General features: G+C 46.0%; 1 long non-coding RNA gene across 2 annotated transcripts in view; it reads left to right on the top strand.

The window, feature by feature from the left end:
* LOC103307508 (uncharacterized) overlaps positions 1 to 26070 on the top strand; it is a 278579-nt gene that overhangs the window by 32147 nt on the left and 220362 nt on the right. Inside the window, exon 2 of one of the 2 annotated variants that reach the window (XR_510005.3) lies at positions 8005 to 8077. This is a non-coding gene — a long non-coding RNA (uncharacterized LOC103307508). Of the gene's footprint in view, positions 1 to 7749; positions 8078 to 26070 lie in introns of those variants that run through there. The other variant, XR_010591592.1, reaches the window with a different exon arrangement.

Here is a 26070-nt window from a genome sequence, read left to right as displayed (position 1 = left end):
ATCTGCCCTTCGTAAAACCATGTTGTAATTTATCGCAATTGCCATTAACCTCAAGGTCCTCAACTAGTTTCTCTTTCAGAATTTTCTCTAGCACCTTGCACACTACAGATGTTAAACTAACAGGCCTGTAGTTACCCGGGTCACTTTTTTTCCCTTTCTTGAAAATAGGAACCACGTTAGCTATTCTCCAGTCTAACGGGACCACCCCCGAGTTTACAGATTCATTAAATATTATCGCTAATGGGCCTGCTATTTCCCGTGCCAATTCCTTCAATATTCTTGGATGAAGATCGTCCGGTCCTCCCGACTTAGTCCCATTAAGGTGTTCAAGTTTTGTTTCTACCTCGGATACGGTAATCCCCCATCCTGTATGCCCCTCTGTAATGGTGCTAGTATCCCTAATACCTTCATTGGCCTCATTAAACACCGATGCAAAATATTCATTGAGATATTGCGCCATGCCTAGATTATCTTTAATCTCCTCTCCGGCTATAGTCTTCAGCGGTCCCACTTCTTCTTTCTTTGCTTTCTTCCTATTTATATGGCTGTAAAACCTTTTACTATTGCTTTTAATTCCCCTCGCTAGGTCCAACTCTACACGGCCTTTGGCCTTTCTCACTCTATCTCTACATTCTCTGACTTCACTAAGGTAAGTTTCCTTACTGATCCCTCCCCTCTTCCACTCTTTGTACGCTTTCTGTTTTTTCCTAATTGCCCCTTTGAGTCGGTCGCTCATCCAGCTCGGTCTAAATCTCTTGCTTAGTAATCTTTTTCCCTTTTTGGGGATACAGGCCTCTGACAGCTCATGCATCTTTAACTTAAAGTAATCCCAGGCTTCTTCTGCCTTTAGATCCATTAATACGTTTGCCCAATCCACTTCCCTTACCAGTCCCCTTAATTTGTTAAAATTGGCCTTTTTAAAATTATAAACCCTAGTCTTTGACTTAATTCTGTTACTCCTTCCATTTAGTTTAAACCGAATTAGCTCATGATCACTGGAGCCCAAGTTGTCCCCTACTACCACTTCCTCAACGAGGTCCTCACTACTTACCAGAATCAAATCTAAAATGGCCTCCCCCCTTGTCGGTTCAGCTACCACTTGATGAAGGAATTGATCAGCAAGCACATCTAGGAACATCTGAGCCCTATTAATGCTACTAGCGTTTGTTCCCCAATCTATATCCGGGAAGTTAAAGTCCCCCATAATTACACAGTTTCTATTAGTATTTACTTCCCTAAATACATTAAATAGTTCCTTATCCATATCCTGGGTCGATCCCGGCGGTCTATAGCACACCCCAAGCACTATCCCCGGAGAGGCTCTAGTAGTCCTTTTACCCAGTGTGAGTATTGCCCAGACGGACTCTGTGTTATCTATTCCATCCACTATTATTTCTTTACAGCTTATTTCACTATTGACATACAATGCCACCCCCCCACCTTTACCTTTGTCCCGGTCTTTCCTAAACAGCGCATACCCCTCCATACCGGTGTTCCAGTCGTGACTGCCATTCCACCACGTTTCAGTTATTCCTACGATATCCAGTTTCAATTCTCGGACCAAGAGCTCCAATTCCTCCATTTTATTACCTAGGCTTCTCGCATTGGTGTATAAACATCCTAATGTATGTCGTTTAGCCTGTCTCCCATTAGTAGCACTATATGTTGCGGGCCTCTTTGTGTCCGTCCCCCCTGTCCTTCCTAGGTCCAATCTCATCTCCCCAGCTATGTCTCCTCTTATTTCACTCAGCTTTTCAATACTGGAATCTGGCGTGGAGATTAACTGTGCATCTCCCAACCGTCTCCCCAAACTTCCTAGTTTAAAGCTCTTTTGATAAGATGAGCCAGTCTCCCTCCCAGAAGTCTATTTCCTTCCCTACTCAGGTGAAGCCCATCCCGCGAGAACAGGTGTCTGTCCCCGAAAGCCTCCCAGTGGCCATACGTCCCAAAGCCCTCCTTATAGCACCACTCCCTTAGCCAACTATTTATTCTCACAATCCTATCAGCCCTTTGCTGCCCTTCCCTCGGAACAGGCAGAATCCCACTAAAGATAATCTGAGCCTCTATCTCCTTGAGCGTCTTCCCCAGCCTGGCATAATCTCCCTTGATTCTCTCTAACGAGAACCTAGCCGTGTCATTCGTTCCTACATGAAGGATTATCAAGGGGTTCTTACCTGCTCCTTTTAGGATCCTTTTCAACCACAGGTCCACATCGCATATCTTTGTGCCCGGTAGACAGCACACCCTTCTGTTCTCTGGGTCTGCCCTGGTCACAGGCCTGTCCAATCTCCTCAGTAAAGAGTCTCCAATTACATACACCTGCCGTTGCCTGGCAACAGTGCGATCTAGTAATCTAGTCTCTGATCCCTCTAGTCCTGACCTGTGTCTGTTCCTATCTTCCCTTATGCTCCCCCTTATGCCTTCCTGAATCCTCCGGGGGCCCAGAATTGGTGCTGTCTCCATCAACTCCTCCCCTCTCTCTCTTGGACTAGCTGCTCTTCTCTTCTTCCTCACCCTCCCACCTTCAGTCACCACCTGCTGCCCCTCCACCTCGGTATCCAAACACCCAAACCTATTCCTGAGTTCTATTCCCCTCTCACTGGCCCTTCTTTTCCTTGGCCTGCTTCTCACGGTCACATGCTTCCACTGCCCTTGTTCTCCCCCTTCCATTCCCCTCTCGCTGTCATCTACTACTGCCTCCTCCTGCACCCTAGAGCATTCCCCTTCAGCCCCGCCTTGCCTATCCTCCATCAGCTGCTCAAACCCCCGTCTGAACTCCACCAGGGTATCTACCTGCATCTCCAGCCCCTTAATCTTTTCCTCCAGTAACACTATAAGGCGACACTTCATGCAAACATACCTTTGTTCCAGGTCCCCTGGCTGGGCGGCCGCTTTTATGGGCCCCCTAATCAGCCAAGCCCCGCCCCCAACTCAGGGCTCGGCGTCCCTCCCAGCACCCAGCCCCTGCAGGCCTCTACAAACACACAAAAACAACAAGGACAGACACAAATACAGGTATCTTCTCCAATGAGAACTCCCTCTCAAACTCCCCTGTTAGCCGCCCTGTTTGCTGCCTCCGGTGCCGCTGATCGCAGCTGTGCCGCTGCCTGGCTAGGCGGCCGCTTTTATGGGCCCCCTACACAGCCAAGCCCCGCCCCCAACTCAGGGCTCGGCGTCCCTCCCAGCACCCAGCCCCTGCAGGCCTCTTCTCCTCCAATGAGAACTCCCTCTCAAACTCCCCTGTTAGCCGCCCTGTTTGCTGCCTCCGGTGCCGCTGCTCCTGGGGGTGCATGGAAGGTGGCCAACCCTACTATATGAATTTTACAACTTCATTCCATCAAGGAGGGAAGTGGAAACTGAAGGGATGCCATTACAAGAGGGATGGAGGACACTGTCCACTTACTCACAGAACTGCAACAATCGAGTCAGGCCCTACTCCTATAACTTTTGCAAAGGCAACAGAAGTAGCAGAGAGATACAGTTTGCCAGCTAGCAGCAGTGGCAGGGGTCTCAATGCCAACAAAAGGAGCAGTTTCTGCAGTAACTAGAGACTTTTACAGGACTAATACAGTAGGGTTACCATATTTTGTGCCTCCTAATGGAGGACACTCCCGGGGGCGTGTCCGGGAAAATCCGGACGTATGGCAACCCTAAATACAGGGCAGGCCTGGCCTGGGCAAAATGGGGGCCCTGAGGATGACTGATGCCTTTCTCTGCATCTTTGAGCAGGTCTCCCATGCTGTGGGCCAGGAAGACTCCACTTGGGCAGCCAGAACGGTGCCATTTTTCACTGGCGAGGCTCAAGCTGCTTCTGGAGCTTTGGGTGACTCGCAGGCAAAACTCAGAGTCATACCCCAAATTGAAAGCAGCCATTTTAGACAGATTAGGACTGATGCCAGAAGCATACCAGCATGAATTCTGCATCGAGCCATTTCCGCAGGGTGCATGATCCCACGTGGTAGCCCAGAGGTTGTGGAATCTGGCTGAACGGGGTCTGAGTCCAGAGATGAACTCTCTGGGGAAAATCATGGACTTCATTGTTCTAGAACAATTCTTGTAAGTCCTGCCTGTGGGAGCTCAAACCCAGTTAGAGTGGTTTTGGCTGGGGAAGGCAGAGGCTTGCTTGGAAGCGGAGAGAGCCGAGCTGTTGGAGCAATGGGCCAGATCAGGACCACCCAATTTTGGGGGAAGGCCAGTAGCAGGGATACCCCGACCAGGAGAAGCCCACAGAGGGAAGAAGTTAAAACTAGCCCAGGACATGGGGCCTCAGAAGAATGATCAACAGCTCATCTATCCTGGCCAATTGGTAAAAACTCCATAAGGAATGATAGAGAGACCCCAGTAGTGTGTTTTTGTTGTGGGAAAGCAGAACGCATTCAGAGGAACCGCCTGTCATGGAATGTGACTTTACAGAGTATTATTTCAGCCACATGGGTAGCCTGGGGTTGTCTACTAAGAGTCTGTACCCTCTGAGGAGGAAGAAGAGCCCCTACAAGGTATGTTTCTCATGTGCTGCTGGCAGACCAGGTGCCAGCTCATGCCAAGGCCCTTAGGCCTCACTGAACACTGACAAATGCATATCTGGAAACCAGTCTGGCTCACCTTTGTGCTAGTATTGTTAAAATAGGTATTAGATTTATACACATGTTTAGTATTTAGACTTTGTGAAATGCTTGTAAGTTGCTGCATGCATTAATCTCAGTTATATCTTCTGTACTCCATGTTATAAGGTTATATTGCATGTTTGCTTTGTAAACCTCTGTAATTGTATAAGTTATCAAACAGGAAAGGAGCATTAATTAATGTAAAATGCTGACTTCTTACAGAAAGTAAGAAGAAGGCCCATTAAAACCAAATGAGCCATTTTAGAACATCAGAGGACAAAAGACTTTGTTGATTACTCCTCCCTACACCCAAGAAGAGGAGATGTGTAGGTGGACTCATTCCATCAGTTTGAATTCTGGGGGAAGGAAATAAAAATCCCTGACAAGAAAGAACGGGTTCTCTGTGCTGCTTGGACTTTGGGATGGCTAAGCATAAGCAAGGGATCCCAGTGCTTGGCCTGGGTTAGCCCTAAGGACTTATGGAGCTTGCTTATTATAGAAGCTTTTACCACCTTCTGGAACCTAACACTGTAACTCATTTGTGTGTGTATGTTTACCTGCTTTAACTTTGTAAATAAGTCTCATTTCTTTTTCTTAGTTAATAAATCTTTAGATAGTTTATTATAGGATTCACTACAAGTGTTGTCTTTGGTGTCGGATCTAGAGTGCAATTGACCTGCGGTAAGTGGCCAGTCCTTTGAGACTGAGAGTAACCTGAATATTGTTGTGATTTTGGTGTAAGGGACAATATATCACAAAGGCAGTCTTGCCTGGGTGGTAAGATAGACTGGAGTTCCCAAGGGGGACAGTGTGTGACTCCATGTTAAGGCTGTTATAGTGCTAGAGTTCAACATACTTGGTTGGTGAAATCTAAGTATAGAACTCACAACCCATTTGGGGTTTGTGCCCTGGTTTGTAACAGCCTGTCCTGAAGTTGGTACCCAGGCTCATGAGCCACCCCAGACAGCTTGACATTGGGATGGAAGGTCATAAGTGGAGTACTTGCTCTTTTGAAGACTGGAACCACAGGGAAGTTGGACATTGGTCTGAGGAGTACAAGAAAGGGAACGGATCTTGCCAAAAATGGAACATGTTCACCAGGAGAGCCTGGCAAATGTTGGTGTTATGTATAGTTTGTTAGTAGACTTTATGAACTCCATGTATCTGAAAAGAGGCAGGAAGAGTAAGGGGTTCTGGCCCACTCTATAGATACAGGAGAGAGTTTAGACCAGAAAGCCAGCTCACCCAGGGAAAGAAGTTGAGACAGACAGACAGTGTTAAGTCCCAGACAGAGAGGAGTGCCGGGAAGCAAGTGCCGGACCAGGGACAGTGGAACCCAAACTGTGCTCCAGGGGTGGTTGTTGGGACCCAAGCAATGTCCTATGGGGAGGTGGGGGGCACCTAAAGGGTGGGTCTTGAGGAAACAAGGGAAGTGTGAATAGCTCAAGCGCCTTCTCAGGGAACATGGGAGCAGTTAGTTGAGGAACATCAGGCAACCCTACAGGAAAGGAGCTGGAGTCTCTGAAAGCCCCATTCTTGCATTCATATGGCCAGTGACACTGGTAAATTGTGAGTGGGTGGGTGGGAAGTATCTCCTCAAGTAGAACTTGCCCTGGGGTGGGTGATGTTTTAGGGGAGGAGTGTAAGGAGGGCTTACTTGTAAGGACTGGAAGGCCTAGGGCTGGCCAGCCCTGATTATGAAAGAGCCACAGCTGGTTCCACTATGAGAGCAGCAGGAAGTTGCAATGAAGAGGAAGCTGCTAGTCAGGGAGGGCCGTGAGAGTTGCTGGGGCTGCCAGAGGCAGGAGGCCTGGCGGTAAGCTGTGGACCAGCAGGGTAACCGTTCTGCTGTTGTTGTCAGTTTTGGTTTGTTGTATTAGGGAAATGAAAAAGTCTAAAGAAGGACCTGGAGGCTGTTTATTTGGTGAGTGTGTGGAGAGCCCTGAAGAGGGGAGGAATTGTTAGGAGGGCACTGCAGAGGCAGCTCTGGCCATGAGGGGACCCTGCTACACTCATCTAGGAAAGGGCCCGGAGTGGCACTATATTTCACATTTAGAGAAGCTGGGAAATTTACACTGACCCAACTACTGGACACAATGAAATATTTGTAAATGGCAGGAGGAGCGGGGGAAGTCTGGGTATCTTATGCCTGCTTCAGAAGGATAATTTGTAAGAATATTCCTAGTAATGGAACTCTAATTATTCCCTCATCTAGGCTGAAATCCTGACCCTACTAACATCAATGAGAGTTTGGCCATTGTTTAGAATGGGGCTGGGATTTCACGTCCAGAGAATAATATTTTTAATGAGCATCACCCAAATGTTTCACAACGAGAGTATTTTATAGGTCTGGACTTAAGAAATCTATGCAAAATTAGAGCAACCTCACTGCATTCAGATATAACCTAATTGATTGAGAGACTTTAAAGATATTATATCTGATGCTTTTAAAAGGAATATAGTGAACTTCATCACCAAACACAAATTAGGGAACAGGGTGGTAAACAAGTCAGACTACTTAATTTAAAGCCAGGGAATACTGGTATGTCACTTCTGTCTGCTGAAAGGCTGTAGGAAGCACAATTTTATTTATAAGATCTTTAGGAAGCAGACATCTGGTCTCCATATTTGTCTGCAAAGCATCTAGCATGTTTGGGACATTAAAATAAATAATACCATCCATGAGTGAATGATTGACTGATTTTTGTGTACTTGGGTATCCTCAGGGAACAACCCAAATCTTTGAGGCCTTTCTCCAAATCATGAAATCTTCTTGACCCCTTTCCTCTGACAGGTTAGCGTTCTCTCCATTTTACCAAAGGTTTGTCACTTGAGTGCACTGCCACAAAATTGTAGTCTAACATAATGAGATTGACTAGATCACTTCATGTTCAGCAACATGAAAGGGGCTGTGGCTGCTGCTTTAGCTAGTTTCACTAGGTATAATCCATCAAATAGATACCTCCTGAAAAACAATGTGTCTGTGCCACTGCCACTCTGAGAAAACGAGTGGTGCTATTGTATGGAAACAAAGGTCAATTGTATCTTCCCCTCCCTCCTCCACTAGACAAACTAAGCAGATCTTGTTGAACACGAGCCAAACAGCAAATGATTACCCAAGTGCTATATGTGGAGCCATGGGCTATGACAATAACTGTGCCTCTCTAAATTTCTTTCTAGACATGGAAGAGGACAAAGAATCTGGGTGTGTCTTAGACTGAGGAGTCAGTCACTGAGTCTAGCAGAGAGAAGGGGGCAATAATATTGACTGAAACTCCTAATATTCACAGTGTTTCTTCTAAGGAGGAAGAGGGGCCTGGGACGGCACAAAACATGCCAGTAAGGAAAGCAAAAGGGTGTATACTTCAGGCTGGAGAGTTTCAACCTACACTATTTTCAGGTTTCAGACAATGCCTGTCTCACTGAGCATCCATTAGTGCCACCAGGTGCAGCAGCAGAGAATCAGCAGAAAGGTAAGGTTGGCTGCGGTGTTATGTTTTTTTACATTGATAGTGCAAATGGCCCAGCAGGTATTTTCAGTATCTGCTGCACATAGGTCAATTGATGAAAGCAGGATGGACGCCTGGGATGTCACTGCTTAAATGACATTTAGAAAGGAAACACCAGCTCCAATGGGACAAGTCCACAAAAACAAAGAGCCTGTGTGGCTCTAGTGAAAAAGAGTAATAGGCATATTTGACACTATTTTTAAATCCTCCTGGATTATCTGAGTTTCCCCCCAAGTTTCTGTACTTTGTAGAACTTCTCAGAATGAAAACATTGTGAAACATATATAAACTCGAGTTCTCTTGCAGCATGAATAGCTATTTGATGACAAGCAACACTATGTTACATGGTATTACAGCAGGGGTTCTGAAACTGGGGATCGGGACCCCTCAGGGGGTTACTACATGGGGGTCGCGAACTGTCAGCCTCTGCCCCAAACCCCGCTTTGCCTCCAGCATTTATATATATTAAGGGGGGAGTTGCACTCAGAGGCTTGCTACGTGAAAGGGATCACCAGTACAAAAGTTTGAGAACCACTGTATTACAGCAAACTAAAGTATCTACACAGAGCATTGCAAACTCTCCAATATGAATTAATAATGTAATTTAACATGTTCCCTAGAAAACTATTCTCACAAGTACTGACTCACTCTCAAACCCCAGCAGGAATGGGTGAGGAAACACTCCAAAGACATTCCTGTTCTTCAGATCCCAGGGAGTTGGAATGTGCAACTGGTCCTCCTCTTCAAAAATTCTCATTTTTTCCCCACCTAGATCTATCATATCTTTTCTCCTCTCTCTCTCACTGACACACACTTCCTCACTATTAATAAATTGAAGAATGAAACAGTCAAAAGTTAGGGAATACCAGAATTAAGGTTGCCTCTGCCAGTGCAATCTTAATTTGGCACCTTTTTGTGTTTACATTATGACACAGTCTTTAATTACATGGTCACACATTATTTTTTCCACAGGGACCTCTACCCCAGTCAGTGCCCAGGATGGATAGTGTTCACTTACTGAGAAGCTATTCAATATTTTGTTTTCTCTTCATTGTTTAATGTATGGGTCTAAGCTTGATGTACTGCATGCTATTCAAAAAAAAAAAAAAGTGGGGAGGGAGCTCCAGAACTTTTTGACAGGAGCAAAACAATGTATTATTTTGCTAGCTTCATTCTCACAAAATATCAGCTAAACAGTTAAAGTTTGTCAAGATTATAAGCAGCTGAAAACATGGTGTTATAATGGGACGTGTCAGGCAACCTTAATAATAGGTGGTTCCCACCTCTGGGAACCTCCCCCGGCTGCAGGAAGCTCTGCATCACCCCTCCCCATGCTTCTTGCCCCCATTGCTTCCCAGCCACAGTGGGAGCGGTCACTGGATGGGGAGCTGCCTTCCCTCCCCCCATCCACCCAACCCCCATGCATCTGGACTCAAAGAAAGGTGCTAAAAGTTCACCCAGGCTGTGATTTTTCCCTACGTCTGGCCCTTCCTTCAGATGTACCATAGGACCCATGAGACCGCACTAAGGTGCAGAATCTAAAGGAGCCTCAACAAATAAAATAATTTGAATAAAATGAAAGAGAGAGAGAAAACTAAACTCCTAACTAAGAACAACTAAAAGTAGCTATATCACTGCTGATTGAAGAAGTGGATCTAGGCTGGATCCAGACAGGTTCCAGTCTGTCTGCAACCATAGTTAGAAAGAACTGAGGCAGCCAAAACACCATGCCCCCTTTTATAGGGCAGGAGGGGGGTATGTGAGATTGCTCCAACAAAACTGCTGTGACGTGTTCCACTGTCAGAGTTGCACCACCGACACTTCAAGCCTGGGAATCTGTAGGGACGCTCAAAGAACAGTAGTAGGAGAAATTGATTTTATCATCTCTGGCTAGCCAAGAAGCTCCTATCAGAGGGCAATCGGGCAACTATGATGGATGCCTTTCTCAGCTGGTTGAAGTATAGTGACTTACTCTATCTGAGGTTGATGGAAGGGGCCTGGCTGTGCTACACTGGCATGAATACATTGCTAAAGTGCACCCCATGAACCTTATAGGCGCCTTATTTGATTCCTGATACAGTTCAAGGCCCTGGCATCAGCCTACATGACTCAACTGATTGTGGCCAGGGCATCGCATAGATTGCTTCTGTAAACACATCTCATCAAGAAAGCTATATTCATCAGGGACAATGGAACTGTCAAGACCCAGGATGAAGCTGTCAGAATATGGAGGCCGAGAGCCCTTTGCAGAGGTCCCTAGACTATAGAGCACTCTGCTTTGAAGAAATCATGCTGAGGCCAAGTCTCACAGTATTCAGAGCTGGCTTTCTCATTGTGATGAGACAGAAGAGAATCATCACTTCTCACAAGAGGAGAAAAACTGCACGTATAACCACACAGTTTTCACTTTTTCTAACTCACACTCCCCTGCACTGCACTGCATCTTCTCGCTCTCTCCAGCTTCCTCTTCATTATAGCTGCCTGCCACTCTTATAGTGAACTTACCTGATCCAGCCCACGTGTGGCTCCTTCTTAATCAGGGCTGGCTAGCCATAGGCCCTTCACCCGTTAAGGGCAAGCCACTCTGTTACAATGAGCTTTGTGATTCATAGATTTTTTTTTTTTAAAAAGGCCAGAAGGGACCATTAGATCATCTAATGTTGGTCAGTATAACACAGGCCATAGAATTTCACTCCGTTACCCCCTATTAAGCCCAATGATTAAGTTTTACTAAAGCACATCTTCCAGAAAGGCATTGAGTCTTGGTCTGAAGACATCAAGAGACAGGGAATCCACTACTTACCTGTTCCAGTGGTTAATCACTGTCACCATTAAAAATTGGTGCCTTGTTTCTAATTTGAATTTGTCTGGCTCCAACTTCTAATCTTTGCCTAGTTCTTAATAGAAATGGGTACAATAAACATATATAGTTGCATATATAGTCTTTATTTTAACACATTTCAAAACATAGCTCTGTAATTTGTAGTAATTTAGCCCATTTAGAAGCCAATAGCTCTTTAAAAAAATTGGCACATACATTTTGGGGGGCTGTGAGCTGGCATTATTTTGAGGTCTTTGGGTAAAATCCTGGCCCTGTTAAAGTCAAAGGGAGTTTTGCATTGACTTCTATGGGGCCAGAATTTTACCTCTGGCTTTTGTTTATAGGCAGTGATGATCTGTCTTTTGTGGGCTATTTGTGATTCTTTTTTTCTGACTGCTATCTTTGAATCACAAATTCCTCTTTTAGGGGCTGGATTTGTTAAGTTATTATATTTCGTGTTGCATTTAATAAAGATTTTATCATTAGCACTGCAGCTTAAATGTAGAGGAAATGCCTGTGACAGTAGGGTCTGACACTAGGTAAATCTGATGGCCTGGCATGAGGACATCACTGAAGAAAGACTTGGAGTGATTTTAATAGAGAAGGTGATTGCTGAAGGATGGATGCATAGATGGCTCAAACCTCAGCATGGTTTTGGTATGGATTTTTTCCCTTGAGTTCAGTGTAGATTAGGATCAATAGCTAGAGATGCTCTACATTAAATGGAGTGTTCTCCTTTTGCAGTTCTTTGCTTTCAAGACTGACTGAAATTATGGTATATATTCTACATGGCACAAGGTTCTTTGACTTACTCCACCTCTTACCCAATCCAACAGGTCTATTCCGTGCTGTATAAAGAGAATAGCCCTTCACGGTTGATGTATTTCATTTAATTTAACCCTGCACATTTTTTCTTTTAGTCACCTTCTCCTGAGAGTGATTTCTTTGTTGTTGCAGTATCTGCTTTGAATGTGCTTTACTTCAATTTAATATATTGTCATTGTTTTTCTGAAAGGTATGTTTGAAATCATGACAATTAATTAATTAAAAACCTTATGGGTGTGGCACTTTACATGCATTTTACTCAGAAAAATATGTAATAGTTTGTAAGGCTGAAAGAGCACAGGGTTTGAAGACAGGAAGTTCTGAGTTTTAATCCTGACTCTGCCACTAATTCATTGTGGATATGTCCCCACTGCACATTAAACCCAGGCTCTGACTCAGGTTTGAGCCCAAGCACCCCTTCCATCCATATATCCGTCTGACTCAGCTCAGCAGTCACTCAGGACCTTGGACCCAGGACCTGCCGGAGGAGCGGGGGTCAGAGCCCAACTCTCACTGTGGCTTAAGTCCTAGCCCTGTCATTTTGCAGTGTGAACGCAGTTCAAGCCACAGACCCAAGTTAGAAGGTCTGCCTAGTGCAATATGGATGCATTAGCACAGCTGTGAGACCCAGGTCCAGCAATTGTAAATCCAGGTTTACAATCCAGTTGGAAGCTCCAGCACAGGCTTGGAAACACCACGTCCACAAGCCTGGTTCCCAAAGACGCAGGCTTAGTGTGCAGTGTAGACATCTGCCTGGTCTACACGACAAACATATCAGTATAACTACGTCACTCAGGGGTGTGGAAAATCTCCCGTCGACATAGCTACCGCCTCTCGAGGAGGTGGAGTACCTATGCCGATGGGAGATGCTCTCCCATTGGTGTAGGTACATCTTCACTATTGGGGCCCAGCTGTGCTGCTGCAGCACTGTAAGTCATACCCCATGTGACCTGGGGCAGTTCATTTTGCCGTTCTGTCTCAGTTTTCCCCATCTGTCAGATGATAACGCTGACCTTACCCGGATTACTTAATATATGTCTGGTGCTTTTAACATATACAGTGCTATAATACACCAAGTGTAAGTAGCAGTTTGTACTCGTAAAACACATGCTTCTGTTATCATGGCAACCTTTGTCCTTTTATGCAAATGGCAGATTACCTTTAAGCACCCAACTATGCATCAGTGGTGGGCAACCTGCGGCCTGCAATCAGATTACGCATGTGGGAAGTGGTGCCTGCAGGCAAAGGAGCTGCAGGGACTTGCTGCCTGCCGCTTCCCACAGCTCTCATTGGCCGGGAATAGAGAACCGCAGCCACAGGGAGCAGCAGGGAGCGGTGCCTGCGGACAGTCAATGTCAGCAAAATGTCTCGCAGCCCACAATCAGATTACCCTGATGGGCCGCAGGTTTCCCACCACTGCTATGGATAGTACTGGTAAAAGAAAAGGCACTGGTCTAATAAGTAAAATACAAGTGTTCATTAAAAAAAGCTAAATCTGTTTGGAAGTAGATTTAATTCCTATAATTATTTACATTTTATTTAGATTTTTATATTGTTTTTCAATAAAAATAAGAAGTTATGGCAACTGCTGTAACTGACTATATGCATGCTACCTCTGAAATACAGTACGAAGCATCTTTTGAAAGAGATACAGGGCTCAGTGTTCAAACCTGAAAGTCTTTAACAGAACATCCAGATCCACAATGGACAGTCAATAGTGATGAGTTGTGCTCCATGATAGTATGAAAGTGGAGTTTTGAGGTGGGCCAGAGAAGGGGCAGTGCATTTGCAGGGCTTAGAATCCTCAGAGACTTTTATAGCTCCTGGGAAATAGCAGTGGCTGAACAACAGCTCAAGATGCGCTCTACAGATGGACAAGAAGGATTTCTTTGCCTAGCCTTAGCAGACATCTCCTGTACGCAGCCCCTTGACTTGGGCTTTGCTTAAGAAGAAAGGATTTGATCTTTCAATATTATTTTTTTTTTTAAAGTAATAGCGCAAACAAGTGCAATTGCATCTCCATTAAGTGTGTCATCGTCAGTTTTAGGCACAATGTACTGGTGAATCTCTTTGAGTCTTTAACCCAGTCTAACTGGAAAAGAGTAGCTTTAAAATATAGCAATTTCTATTAAGCTTAAAAGTTATTTAATTTTTTGTTTACTGTGTAGTACGGGGGCTTGTTTCTGTTTGGAAAATATGCAACAGGTGAACATATTTTTAGCTTCACGACAAGCAGTGTGTGCTTATCCTCAGGAGTCCTTGGCTTGAGTGTAAGGTGTTGGATTGGTGCCAGCAGGAGCTGTACTTAATAGACAAGGTAGAATTCTTGGTTTAAGAAATGTAAAACCACCACAGAAAATGACAGATCTCTTTACCCTTACCACAGAAAAAAGCACTTTCTCCTTAAATCTGCAAAAGTGGGGAAAGCTTGAAAGCATTAAGTGATGTAAATCTAACAGATAGATTTAGAAATGTGTTACCTCCACTGCTTATAAACATAATGAGCCAAATTCTGCTCTCATTCACACTGCAACAACACCCCTGAAATAAATGAGGTTTCCATTCTGGTATAACTAGGAGCAGTATTGACAGAGTTGCCTCAGTTTAATTTAGAGCAGATTTTGTTCCAATAAACCTATTAAAATACTGTGTTCTCTTTGTACCCCTGTATGCTGATCAAAGGTGTTGTCATACAGCAGGTTATTATATTGAGGTGAACTGTAATTAGCTCATATCAAAAAGAGAGACTTTGATCATGAGCTCTATAATTAGGGAAATACATTCTCTATGGGAGTATCTATCAGAAAGTAGTTAGCAGCCACCAGTATCCTTGGTGGTAGTTTCTGTCAGTACACTGTTCATGACTCTAGGAAGTGCTTACACTTTTAAACCAATAGGAATTTTGTGAACAATTTCCCATTGCCACTACAGCAGTGAGGCCAGAATCCATAAACTTTTCTGTCAGACAGGAACAAAGTGCTGACTTGAACAGGGAGGCTGGGACTAGGAATGGGGTATAGAGAGAGGGTCATTAATAGTCCTATTGAGCTGTTGTGGTCACAGTTTACCTTCACAGGATTAAGAAAATGGGTGGTCTTTGTGCTTCTTTATTATTGGAGGGTTTTAATTTTGCATAGCATATATTTATGAATCAAAAATAGTATGGCTTTTAGCCTTTAAAAGCTATGCTGAAAGTATTTCATTGTGCTTTTCAAAGTAGCTATAAAACATAGGAAGGGCTTAGGGGGAGAAGACTCTGCTCCCACAGTAAATCAAAAGTGAACAGACAAAGGTCAAAATACCAAAAGCCACAAGAACATTAACACTTAGGATATAAAGATTTCCTAAGAAACTAATGCTTGTTCTTGCTTTAGATAAAGCAGACACCTTATCTTTGTGAGTTTACAAAATGGAGCCAAACTATACAAGTAACCACTTTAACTAAACCAAGGCCTGGATCTTTTAGCAGTCTGCAGTCATTAAAGCTCTCAGAAAGTCTCCCAGGAGCCAATATGCTTGCTTAAGTATATGCTGTAAAAGGTCCCTGAGATTTACAAGGAACTGCTCCATGCTAAACTAGGCACCATCTGATAAACAAGCAATTTTAGCTGCAGGCTAAATGATGCTCTTTGAGGCTTTGATTTACAATGCTGCAGATGATATATTTGTAGTTCTAGGATAAGTTCTGTTGTGGACCTGCTGTGATTACTCATCCATGAACCAAAGTTGGGGCTCAGATCTTCAACTAGGAGGTCAGAAAATTGCCAGTGGAGCAAGAAATGTTTGATAAGGCTTATTTAGATGCAAAACATATAAAAAGCTTAAATTAAGGAAACAGTTGTGAATATGTGTGCTTTCTAGGGACTAAGGTATTTGTTAGCTTGATTTTAGATGTATTTTAAGTCCAAAATATATGAAAAGTCCCAAATTGACTTTGTTGGCTAATTTTACTTTCATTAGATTATATTTTGAAAAGCTGCATATACTTAATTGATTATTATTGACATCTAAAAATAGAAAATACTCACTTGGGATTTATGGAACGCTTTAATACTGCTCCCAAAAATCTAACAATCAGCTTGGAAGTAAATAAAGCAAACTATATCACATATTTTTAAGAATCTTAGACCAGAAATGCTGAAAGCCTTGGAAAAAAAAGTGAAAACAGAATCCAGGACTCTGGGATTGCTTTGCTTTCATAATTCTTTCAGGTAGGTCAAGATGTGTGGGTCCCATCCTGCAAACAGCGAAGTACATCCAGCAAAGTGGTGAGTGCTCTTAAACTGTTCCTAAAGTCAGGGATTTTCTAGATATGCTAGTGACTTCTTATCAGGAGCACATGATTAATGGATTAGAGAATATGTGATTAAAACTTGCCACTACAAATCCTTAGATTTATCCAAAAATACTATCACACAGATTATGCCTTGTCTATTTGACCAGCAAAAATCTATAGCACTCCTTTTCTGCTTTTCAAATACAGTAGGGTTACCATATTTAGTGCCTCCGAAAGGGGGACACTAAAGGGGCCCCAGCCCCGCCCCCAGCCCCGCCCCTCCCCAACTCCGCCCCCTCCCCAAAGTCTCCGCTCCCTCCCCTGCTTCCCGCGAACATTTGAGTCGCGGGAAGCCTGAAGCAGGTAAGGGGAGGTGTGGGGGGAGGAGGCGCGGCCCGCCCCCGGCACCGCAGGTCCCCAGCCCGTCCCCGGCCCGTCCCCCGAGCCCCCGGCCCGGCACCCGAGCCCCCGAGCCCCCGGCCCGGCACCCGAGCCCCCGACACCGCCGGCCGAGCCCCCGGCCTGGCCAGGCCCCGCTCCGCCGGCCCGGCACCGCATGTCCGATTTTCCCGGACATGTCCGGCTTTTTGGGATTTCCCCCCGGACGGGGATTTGGAGCCCAAAAAGCCGGACATGTCTGGGAAAATCCGGACGTATGGTAACCCTAAAATACAGCCCTTGTTGCTTTATTTCACTTCTGAAATGCAAACCAGTCAACCAAGCTGATTTATTCATCACTAGAGCTGGTTGGGAAATGTACTTTATTTTCCATTACAAATGGAGACAAAAACAGTTCATATTCACCTAGCTGTTTTCCCAGAATTTTTCAGAAACACTGAAAACTTGATGTTTTTCAGTTTTCAAAACATGATTTTTATTTTTATGGTTGTTGAAAGAATTTATGGGGTTTCAACAAGAACCCAAACACTTTCTGCATAAATTGAAGTTTTCACACCAAATTTCAGTTGTGTTGGAGAACTTTTTGACCAGTTTTACTTGCCCTTTTTGGACGATTTAGCTTATTAAGGACTCAATTTTGTGAAGTGCTTCATGTCCTTAACTCCCATGGGCTTCTTGGAGGATGCGTGGGAGAAACTGAGTTCAGATTTCAGTTTATGACTTCAGCACATCTGCTTTCATGGGAGGCAGTGTGATCTAGAGGAACAAGCATATGACTGAAGTAAGGCAGTCCTGAGTTCTAATTCAAGCTCTTACAATGACTTGCAATGTGACTTGAGCAAGTCATTTAACCATCTGTAAAATGGCTGTAAGAAATACTTGGGCCAAATTCTCAGTTGGTATAAATTGACTTCAATGGAACTATGTTAATTTACACCAGCTTGGGATCTGGCCCAAGGTTGTAAAATGCTGTGTTGAAGGAGTCATGCTGATAGCAAATTGCTGTAGTTAAGGTTGGAAAATACAACATTAACCTCCTTTTCATATCTTTGTGTAACTCATATTCCACAGGATCGAGGGGGGGAGGGGGAGAGGGATAGCTCAGTGGTTTGAACATTGGCCTGCTAAACCCAGGGTGGTGAGTTCAATCCTTGAGGGGACCATTTAGGGATCTGGGGCAAAATAATCTGTCAGGGATGGTACTTGGTCCTGCTGTGAAGGCAGGGGACTAGACTCAATGACCTTTCAAGGTCCCTTCCAGTTCTACATTACTATGAATATAATTACACTTTCCTTAGAATTAGGGTTACCATTCGTCCGGATTTACCCGGACATGTCCTCCTTTTGTGTGCTAAAAATAGCGTCCGGGGGGAATTTGTGAAGCACTCACAATGTCCGGGATTTCTCCCTCCCCCGGCTGGGAGGGCTGCAGGAAAGTCCCGGGCTGGACTCCGGAGCAGCTTCCTCCTCCCACCCCCCCTCCCTGCATTCTGAGCCGGCCGGCAGCTCCTCCTGCAGCCCGCTCCGGCAACCCTGTGCAGGGCCAGGGACCGGGTTTTGTGTTGTGCAGGGGAGCTCAGCCATGTGTCCGGCTGGCACAGAGCCCAACACCCTGTTCTGAGCAGCAGGGTAAGGGGGGGCAGGGGACAGCAGTGGGGAGAGGGATCGGAGCAGTCAGGGGACAGTGAGCAGAGGGGTTTAGATGGGCTGGGAGTTCTGGGGGGGAGCTGTCAGGGGGCAGGAGTGGGGAGAGGGATCGGAGCAGTCAGGGGACAGGGAGCAGAGGGGTTTAGATGGGCTGGGAGTTCTGGGGGGGAGCTGTCAGGGGGCAGGAGTGGGGAGAGGGATCGGAGCAGTCAGGGGACAGGGAGCAGAGGGGTTTAGATGGATCGGGAGTTCTGGGGGGGGCTGTCAGGGGGCAGGAGTGGGGAGAGGGATCGGAGCAGTCAGGGGACAGGGAGCAGAGGGGTTTAGATGGGTTGGGAGTTCTGGGGGGGGGCTGTCAGGGGGTGGGGAGTGGTTGGATGGGGCGTGGGAGTCCCAGGGGTCTGTCTGGGGGTGGGGGTGTGGATAAGGGTTGGGGCAGTCAGGGGACAAGAGGCAAGGAGGCTTAGATACGGAGTGGAGTCCCGGGGGGCAGTTAGGGGCAGGGGTCCCAGGAGGGGGCAGTCAGGGGACAAGGAACGGGGGGAGGGTTGGGGGTTCTGGGGGGGCGGGAAGTGGGAGGGGCAGGGGCGGGGCTAGGGCGGGGCTCCTCCCGTCCTCTTTTTTGCTTGTTGAAATATGGTAACCCTACTTAGAATGCAGCTAACTCCTAGCACAGGGATCTGAAAACAAACTGATCTGCCTAAATATCAGGTTCTGGACAGGCCAGCCACACTTAGAGAAAGCAATATATTGGGGCAGAGTTTATCTTGTACATATTAAATTGCAATGCAGATATATACAATTAAGTCCTTTCACCACACTCTTTAATGGAAGTTGTAATTCATTTTTGTCACATATACAGTATTGGCTAGATAATGCAAAACTCCCCTGGGAGAATTATATTCCATGAAGCTCACTATTAATGTTCTAACAGCTACAGTATAATGATTTTTAATAGAATCAAACCAGGCATTGTATATTGGCACCAATTCCAAGGCACTTCCAGTGTCAAGGTCCCACAGGGCCTATTCTTCTCTTGATGCACTTGTATAATTCCCAGTAATGTGAAGGAGATTTACAAATGCTCTGCAAGAGGAGGGTATATATACATGCCGGCTATGGTAACAGGCTTTAATTAGCAATGTGTTGCATCAGTTAAAAGGAACTTGCTCTTTGAAAAACCTTTGAACGTGCCCTTTGAAGAAGTGCATAAGAGCAACATAGACACCTAGGAGGGTTATTCACTCGGGGCTCTTGTTTCGGTCTCAAACCATGATATGAAATAATATAATTTGTTTAAATGACAAAGATGTCAGGCTTGAATGTCTCAAAAGTTGATAAGATATACAATATATTTACATTTTGGGGAAAAAAAAAAACTTTTTGAATGGTGTTTTTGCTAAAAGTCCTGATTTTGGCAGTTGGGGTCTGTATAAAGTGTCTGTCCAAGACCCAAGTACTATTTCTAACAGTACCTCTCATTTGCATGTCTTTATAACAAAAATGTATTTATTAGAACTCAGTGTGGAGAACCCTCTAAAAGTGAATATTTTTCACATGCTGCTAAATACTTTTTCTTTTTTTAAGGTACACCATTAGTTTCAAACTGGTAAATTATTTCTGCTCGCTACATACATCTTTGTGGTGCCAATGTAACTTTTTTACGGAAATTGTTTATGCAACACAGTGAGATTCTGTGCTGGGACAGGTTTACTAAAGGATAGTTACTCAGGCTTGACTTTCTGCTTCAGACAGGAGAAAATTCTCAAAAATCTTAAATGCGTGTGCTCCGACTCCGAGAGAGAGAACGCCAAGAAGAGTGGGGCTCGGACCTTTGTTAAGGAGCTGGTAGCCCAAATGGGATTTTTAAAAGTGCTTAGAGCCCCCCTACACTCAGCTGGGTACTTCATGACTTTGTCATGTCAATGGCATAACTGAGCCAGCAAGCACAGATTAAGCCACTCAGGCACCAGCCTTTCATTGATGTATGGGCATGGAAACAGTGAGACATCTATGCAATAGTAGGGTTAAATGTGGAGGCTGCATCTTTATTAAAACCCTTAACCAATGGGAACCATTTCCCTCAACTACCTGGCAGGGCTTTTCCGGTGCAGATTTCAATTAGAAACCAATGGCCCTGGGTTCTGCAAACCTGAGGGCAGCTATATGGGTAATGCTCCCTCTCCCTCTACACCCTCAAGCCCGCCCAGGGACCCTGGCTGGAAACCAAAGTCCCAGCCCATTCCCTTCTTTGAGACAGGAGAGATGAAATGAGATGAGCCATGTGCTCCAGAAGACAGGGAGGCAAATCTCTCACCATGCAATGTTGGGCTCTTGGCCCATGTCCAAGCAGTCCATTATGGTGCAGGGACCTCACCTTGGATCATTTTTAAACCCACCAGCTGCACTGAAACCCACTCAAGTTGTGACAATGTAATTTAAATCCTCCAAACCAGACCCCCAGGATGTTGGACGGAAGGTGAAAAAACATACCCAGAAGTTTGCCAGTTTCACCAGCTGGGAACATTCCTTCCAGACCCAAACAAAGTCTGGTGATCTGCCTAGCCCCCAGAATGATAAGACATCTAGCCCATTAGATAAGGCTGGGGCTGGTGACTTGCCCTCAGAAAGCAAAAGAGCTCAAAATGGCTACTCCTAGCAATAAATGCAAGCAGAATTCACCCCCCTCAACCTCTCCTGGCAGGCAAGAGCCAATCAGCCAGTCCCTCATTGCTCCACTGTCTGAGGGTAGCAGCTCCCTCTTACCTTGGGCTAGCCTGCCACTGGAGAGGGGAAGAAACGAGAAAGGAGCAGCACCCTCCCCTTGCCCTATCCCCACACACTGCGGGGAGAGAGAGGGGGAACCAAGAGAGCAAATGTAGTATTGCCCCAGCCACTTCCTCTTGGTGATCTCCATGTCCCCCTCCGGCCTTTCCCACACACTTGAGGGGAGAACCTTTTGCCTCCAGACCCATTGAAGTCACACCCCAGTGAGCAACGTGAGCATTGGTTACTCTACACATCACAGACCTGGAAACACAGTGCCAAATATATTAAAAAAGCCAAGGCACAGGAGGCATATGGGTGACACACATGCACATACATGGGCAACAGCAATAGTATAGGACCAGAGGAGTAGCAAGTGGACTCCCAGGCTCCTTAGAAGCTTGCTTGGTCATATAGCCAGGGCTTCCAGGTCTGGGGAAGTCTGGAACCCCCAGAAGCATATTTGATTTGGAAACACCTAAATATTCCCAGTGTGGGAACATTTTGATGTTTCCAAAACAAAATATTATGGAATTTCACTTCCACAAACAATTTCACGGTTTAGGATTTTTGTCCTGATTTGGGATTAAAATTTTTCCAGAATTTTTCCTGGTAGTGAAAATCAGTTTCACTACAGCACTAGCTATACCCTTTCAGTCTGAGTCGGCCACCACCATCTCGAGCACACTATCCACTGCATCCTTTTAATGGAACATTGGCTGATGCCAGTGGTGATCCCTATCAGCTGCCTCGGCCTAGCTGCCTGGGCAGCTACTTCAGTGACAGTGAGGAGTGCAACTGAGCAGCTAATCTTCCCAAAGAACAAGGATGACTTAGTGGAGATAACGCAGGAAACTCTATTAGACTGCCTACTTTCCATCACTGCTAGGCATAGAGGATGGGACTCTGTGTACCTGATAGTTCTTAGGCTAGAGTATATTGCCAACAGGAAACACGCATACTCCATGAATGTGATGTGTTTGTATGTGACTAAGGGTATGTCTACACTACAAAATTAGGTCAAATTTATAGAAGTCGATTTTTAGGAAGCGATTTTATACAGTCGATTGGGTGTGTCCCCACTAAACACATTAAGTCGGCGGAGTGCGTCCACAGTACCGTGGCTAGCATTGACTTTCGGAGCGTTGCACTGTGGGTAGCTATCCCACAGTTCCCGCAGTCTCCGCTGCCTATTGGAATTCTGGGTTGAGATCCCAATGCCTGATGGGGCAAAAACATTGTCGCGGGTGGTTTTGGGTACATGTCATCAGTTGCCCCTCCCTCCGTGAAAGCAATGGCAGACAATTGTTCCGTGCCTTTTTTCTGTGCAGACACCATACTGCTTTCAGCAGATGGTGCAGTAGGACTGCTAACTGTCGTCCTCCAACCACCGCTTCCGCTGCAACTCTGCTCTCCTGCTCGTGTCTCGATAGCGAATTTCTCCAGGTTGTCTGTCAAGGGGTCCCGGGAATGTATGTTCTTCCTCAGGAAATGTGTGCGGTGCTAACCGTCATTCTCCACCGCTTCCGCTGCAACTCTGCTCTCCTGGTGCCTTGAATCCACCTTGCAGGTCCTCTCGTCGTTCGGTATAAATATCTATTGTTGTGGCATCTGTCATCATCCACCGCTTCCACTGCAACTCTGCTCTCCTGCAGACACCAGACCATGGCAAGCATGGAGCCCGCTCAGCTCACTGCTGCTGTTGCGAGCATTGTAAACATTATCCTGCAGTATGTGCAGAACCAGAACCTGCAAAAGCAGGTGAGGAGGCAACGACAGCGCGATCATGATAGTGATGAGGACATGGACATGGAATTCTATCAAACCGCGGGCCCCAGTGCTGTGGAGATCATGCTGTTAATGGGGCAGGTTATAGCCGTGGAATGCCAATTCTGGGCCCAAGAAACAAGCTCAGACTGGTGGGACCGCATAGTGTTGCGGGTGTAGGACGATTCCCAGTGGCTGCGAAACTTTCGCATGTGTAAGGGCACTTTCATGGAACTTTGTGACTTGCTTTCTCCTGCCCTGAAGCGCCAGAATACCAGGATGAGAGCAGCCCTCACAGTTGAGAAGCGAGTGGCGATAGCCCTCCGGAAGCTTGCAACACCAGACAGCTACCGGTCAGTCGGGAATCAATTTGGAGTGGGTAAATTTACTGTGGGGGCTGCTGTGATCCAAATAGCCAATGCAATCACTGAGCTGCTGCTATCAAGGGTAGTGGCTCTGGGAAATGTGCATGTCATAGTGCATGGCTTTGCTGCAATGGGATTCCCTAACTATGGTGGGGCGATAGATGGAACACATATCCCTATCTTGGGACCCACCTTAGCAGCCAGTACCTAAACCGCAAGGGGTACTTTTCAGTGGTGCTGCAAGCACTGGTGGATCACAAGGGACATTTCACTGACATCAACGTGGGATGGCCGGGAAAGGTACATGACGCTCGCATCTTCAGGAATTCTGGTCTGTCTGAACAGCTGCAGGAAGGGACTTACTTCCCAGACCAGAAAATAACTGTTGGGAATGTTGAAATGCCTATAGTTATCCTTGGGGACCCAGCCTACCCCTTAATGCCATGGATCATAAAGCCATACACAGGCACCCTGGACTGTAGTAAGGAGCTGTTCAACTATAGGCTGAGCAAGTGCAGAATGGTGATAGAATGTGCATTTGGATGTTTAAAAGCGCGCTGGTGCAGTTTACTGACTCGGTTAGACCTCAGCGAAACCAATATTCCAATTGTTATTGCCGCTTGTTGTGTGCTCCACAATATCTGTGAGAGTAAGGGGGAGACGTTTATGGTGGGGTGGGAGGTTGAGGCAAATTGCCTAGCCACTGATTACGCACAGCCAGACACCAGGGTGATTAGAAGAGCACAGCAGAGCACGCTGCGCATCAGAGAAGCTTTGAAAACCAGTTTCATGACTGGCCAGGCTATGGTGTGACAGTTCTGTTTGTTTCGCCTTGATAAAAACCCGCCCCCTTGTTTCACTCTACTTCCCTGTAAGCCAACCGCCCTCCCGCCTTCAATCACTGCTTGCAAAAGCAATAAAGTCATTATTGTTTCAAAATCATGCATTCTTTATTAATTCATCACACAAATAGGGTGATAACTGCCAAGGTAGCCCGGGAGCGGTGGGGGAGGAGGGAAGCACCGGGAAGGGTGGTGGATGAGGGGAGGAGGGAAGGACAAGGCCACACTGCACTTCAAAACTTATTGAATTTCAGCCTTCTGTTGCTTGGGCAGTCCTCTGGGGTGGAGTGGTTGGGTGCCCGGAGCCATGCCCCCTTCTCTCCCCCCCGCGTTTTTGGGAGTCTGGGTGAAGAGGCTATGGAACTTGGGGAGGAGGGTGGGTGGTTACACAGGGGCAGCAGCAGCGGTCTGTGCTCTTGCTGCCTTTCCTACAGCTCCACCAGACACCAGAGCGTATCAGTTTGATTCCCCCAGTAGCCTCAGCATTGCATCCTGCCTCCACTCATTGCGCTGCCACCATCTCTCATCTTGCTACCACCACCCCTCATTTCGTTCGTCCCTCCTGTCCTCGCGTTCATTTTCTGCTTTCCTGGACTCTGACATTGTTTGCCTCCTCACATTCTGCTGAGCTCTTTCAGTGCAGGAGGACTGTATGAGCTCAGAGAACATTTCATGGCAAGTGGGTTTTTTTTTCTGCTTTCTTATCTGCACTAGCTTCTGGGACGGAGATGATAGGGGTAGTGTTGAAACATTTGCAGCTGTGGGAGGGAAAAAAGGGAGAGTAGTATTTAAAAAGACACATTTTAGAGAACAATGGGTAGACTCTTTCACGGTGAACCAAGCTGTTAACATTACGTAGCACATGTGCTTTCGGTACAGGATCACATTTTGCCTCTTATATTAAGGGCCTGCAGGTTTGGTGTGAGAGATCATACACGCAGGGCTGGGCAACAGAATTCAGCTTGCTGGCAGACATGATAAGCCACAGTCTTTCAGCTTCTTCAACCTTCATAACATGTGGGAATGTTAAACAGCAGCGCCCGCCTTTCCCATACCAAGCACCCATTGGGTTGGCCATTTAAAAGAAGGGACTGTACTGGCCGCGAATTCATCCAAAGTCTTCAGGGCAAATTAATCATTAAATATACTTGCTTTTAAACCATGCATTATATTTACAATGGTACACTCACCAGAGGTCCCTTCTCCAGCTTCATGGTCCATGAACCCACCTTGGGAAGGTTGGGAGGGTATTGGCTCCAGGGTGATAAACAGTTCCTGGCTGTCAGGGAGTATGGTTTCTCTGCTTGCTTGCTGTGCGCTATCCTCATCCTCCTCTACCTCCCCATCTTCCTCGTCCCCAAAATCCTCATCCCTGTTTCATGAGACTCCCCCCTTGCAGGTGTCCCTGGAAAGGGTTGGGGTAGTGGGAGGGGCCCACCTAGAATTGCATGCAGCTCATCATAGAAGTGGCATGTCTGGGGCTCTGACCCAGAGCAGCCGTTTGCCAATTTGGTAGGCTTGCCTGAGCTCCTTAATTTTCATACAGCACTGCTGTGCGTCCCTGTTGTAGCCTCTGTCCATCATGCCCTTAGAGATTTTGGCAAATATTTTGGCATTTTGTCTTTTGATTTCTGATAGAACAGAAAATCAGATCCAGTACCTCCCGTTCGGTCCATGCTGGAGCTCTTTTGCGATTCTGGGATTGCGTGGTCACCTGTGCTGATGAGCTCTGCATGGTCACCTGTGCTGATCAGCTCGCCACGCTGGTCAAACAGGAAATGAAATTCAAAACTTTGTGGGGCTTTTCCTGCCTACCTGTCCAGTGCATCTGAGTTAAGAGTGCTGTCCAGAGCAGTCACAATGGAGCACTCTGGGATAGCTCCCGGCAGCCAATACCGTCGAATTGCGTCTGCACTACCCCAAATTCGACCCGGCGATGTTGATTTCAGCACTAATCCCCTCGTCGGGGAGGAGTACAGAAATGGATTTTAAGAGCCCTTTAAGTTGACAAAAATGGCTTTGTCGTGTGGATGGATACAGGGTTAAATCGATCTAATTCTGCTAAATTCGACCTAAACTCGTAGTGTAGACCAGGGCTAAGTTGCTGTTTACAATTGTGTCTAGGTTTTCCTGGATCCTACTATGACTTCTATATTCTAAGCAAATGATTCCTGCCTGCCCTGAGCAAGAATGCAGCCATTGCACTGGGTTTCATCCTTGGCAAACAAAGATGAATGTAAAATATGCAT

Source organism: Chrysemys picta, chromosome 11, assembly GCF_011386835.1.
Source record: "Chrysemys picta bellii isolate R12L10 chromosome 11, ASM1138683v2, whole genome shotgun sequence".
Lineage (NCBI taxonomy): Eukaryota > Metazoa > Chordata > Testudines > Emydidae > Chrysemys > Chrysemys picta.
This window is presented reverse-complemented; position numbering and strand designations above follow the sequence as displayed.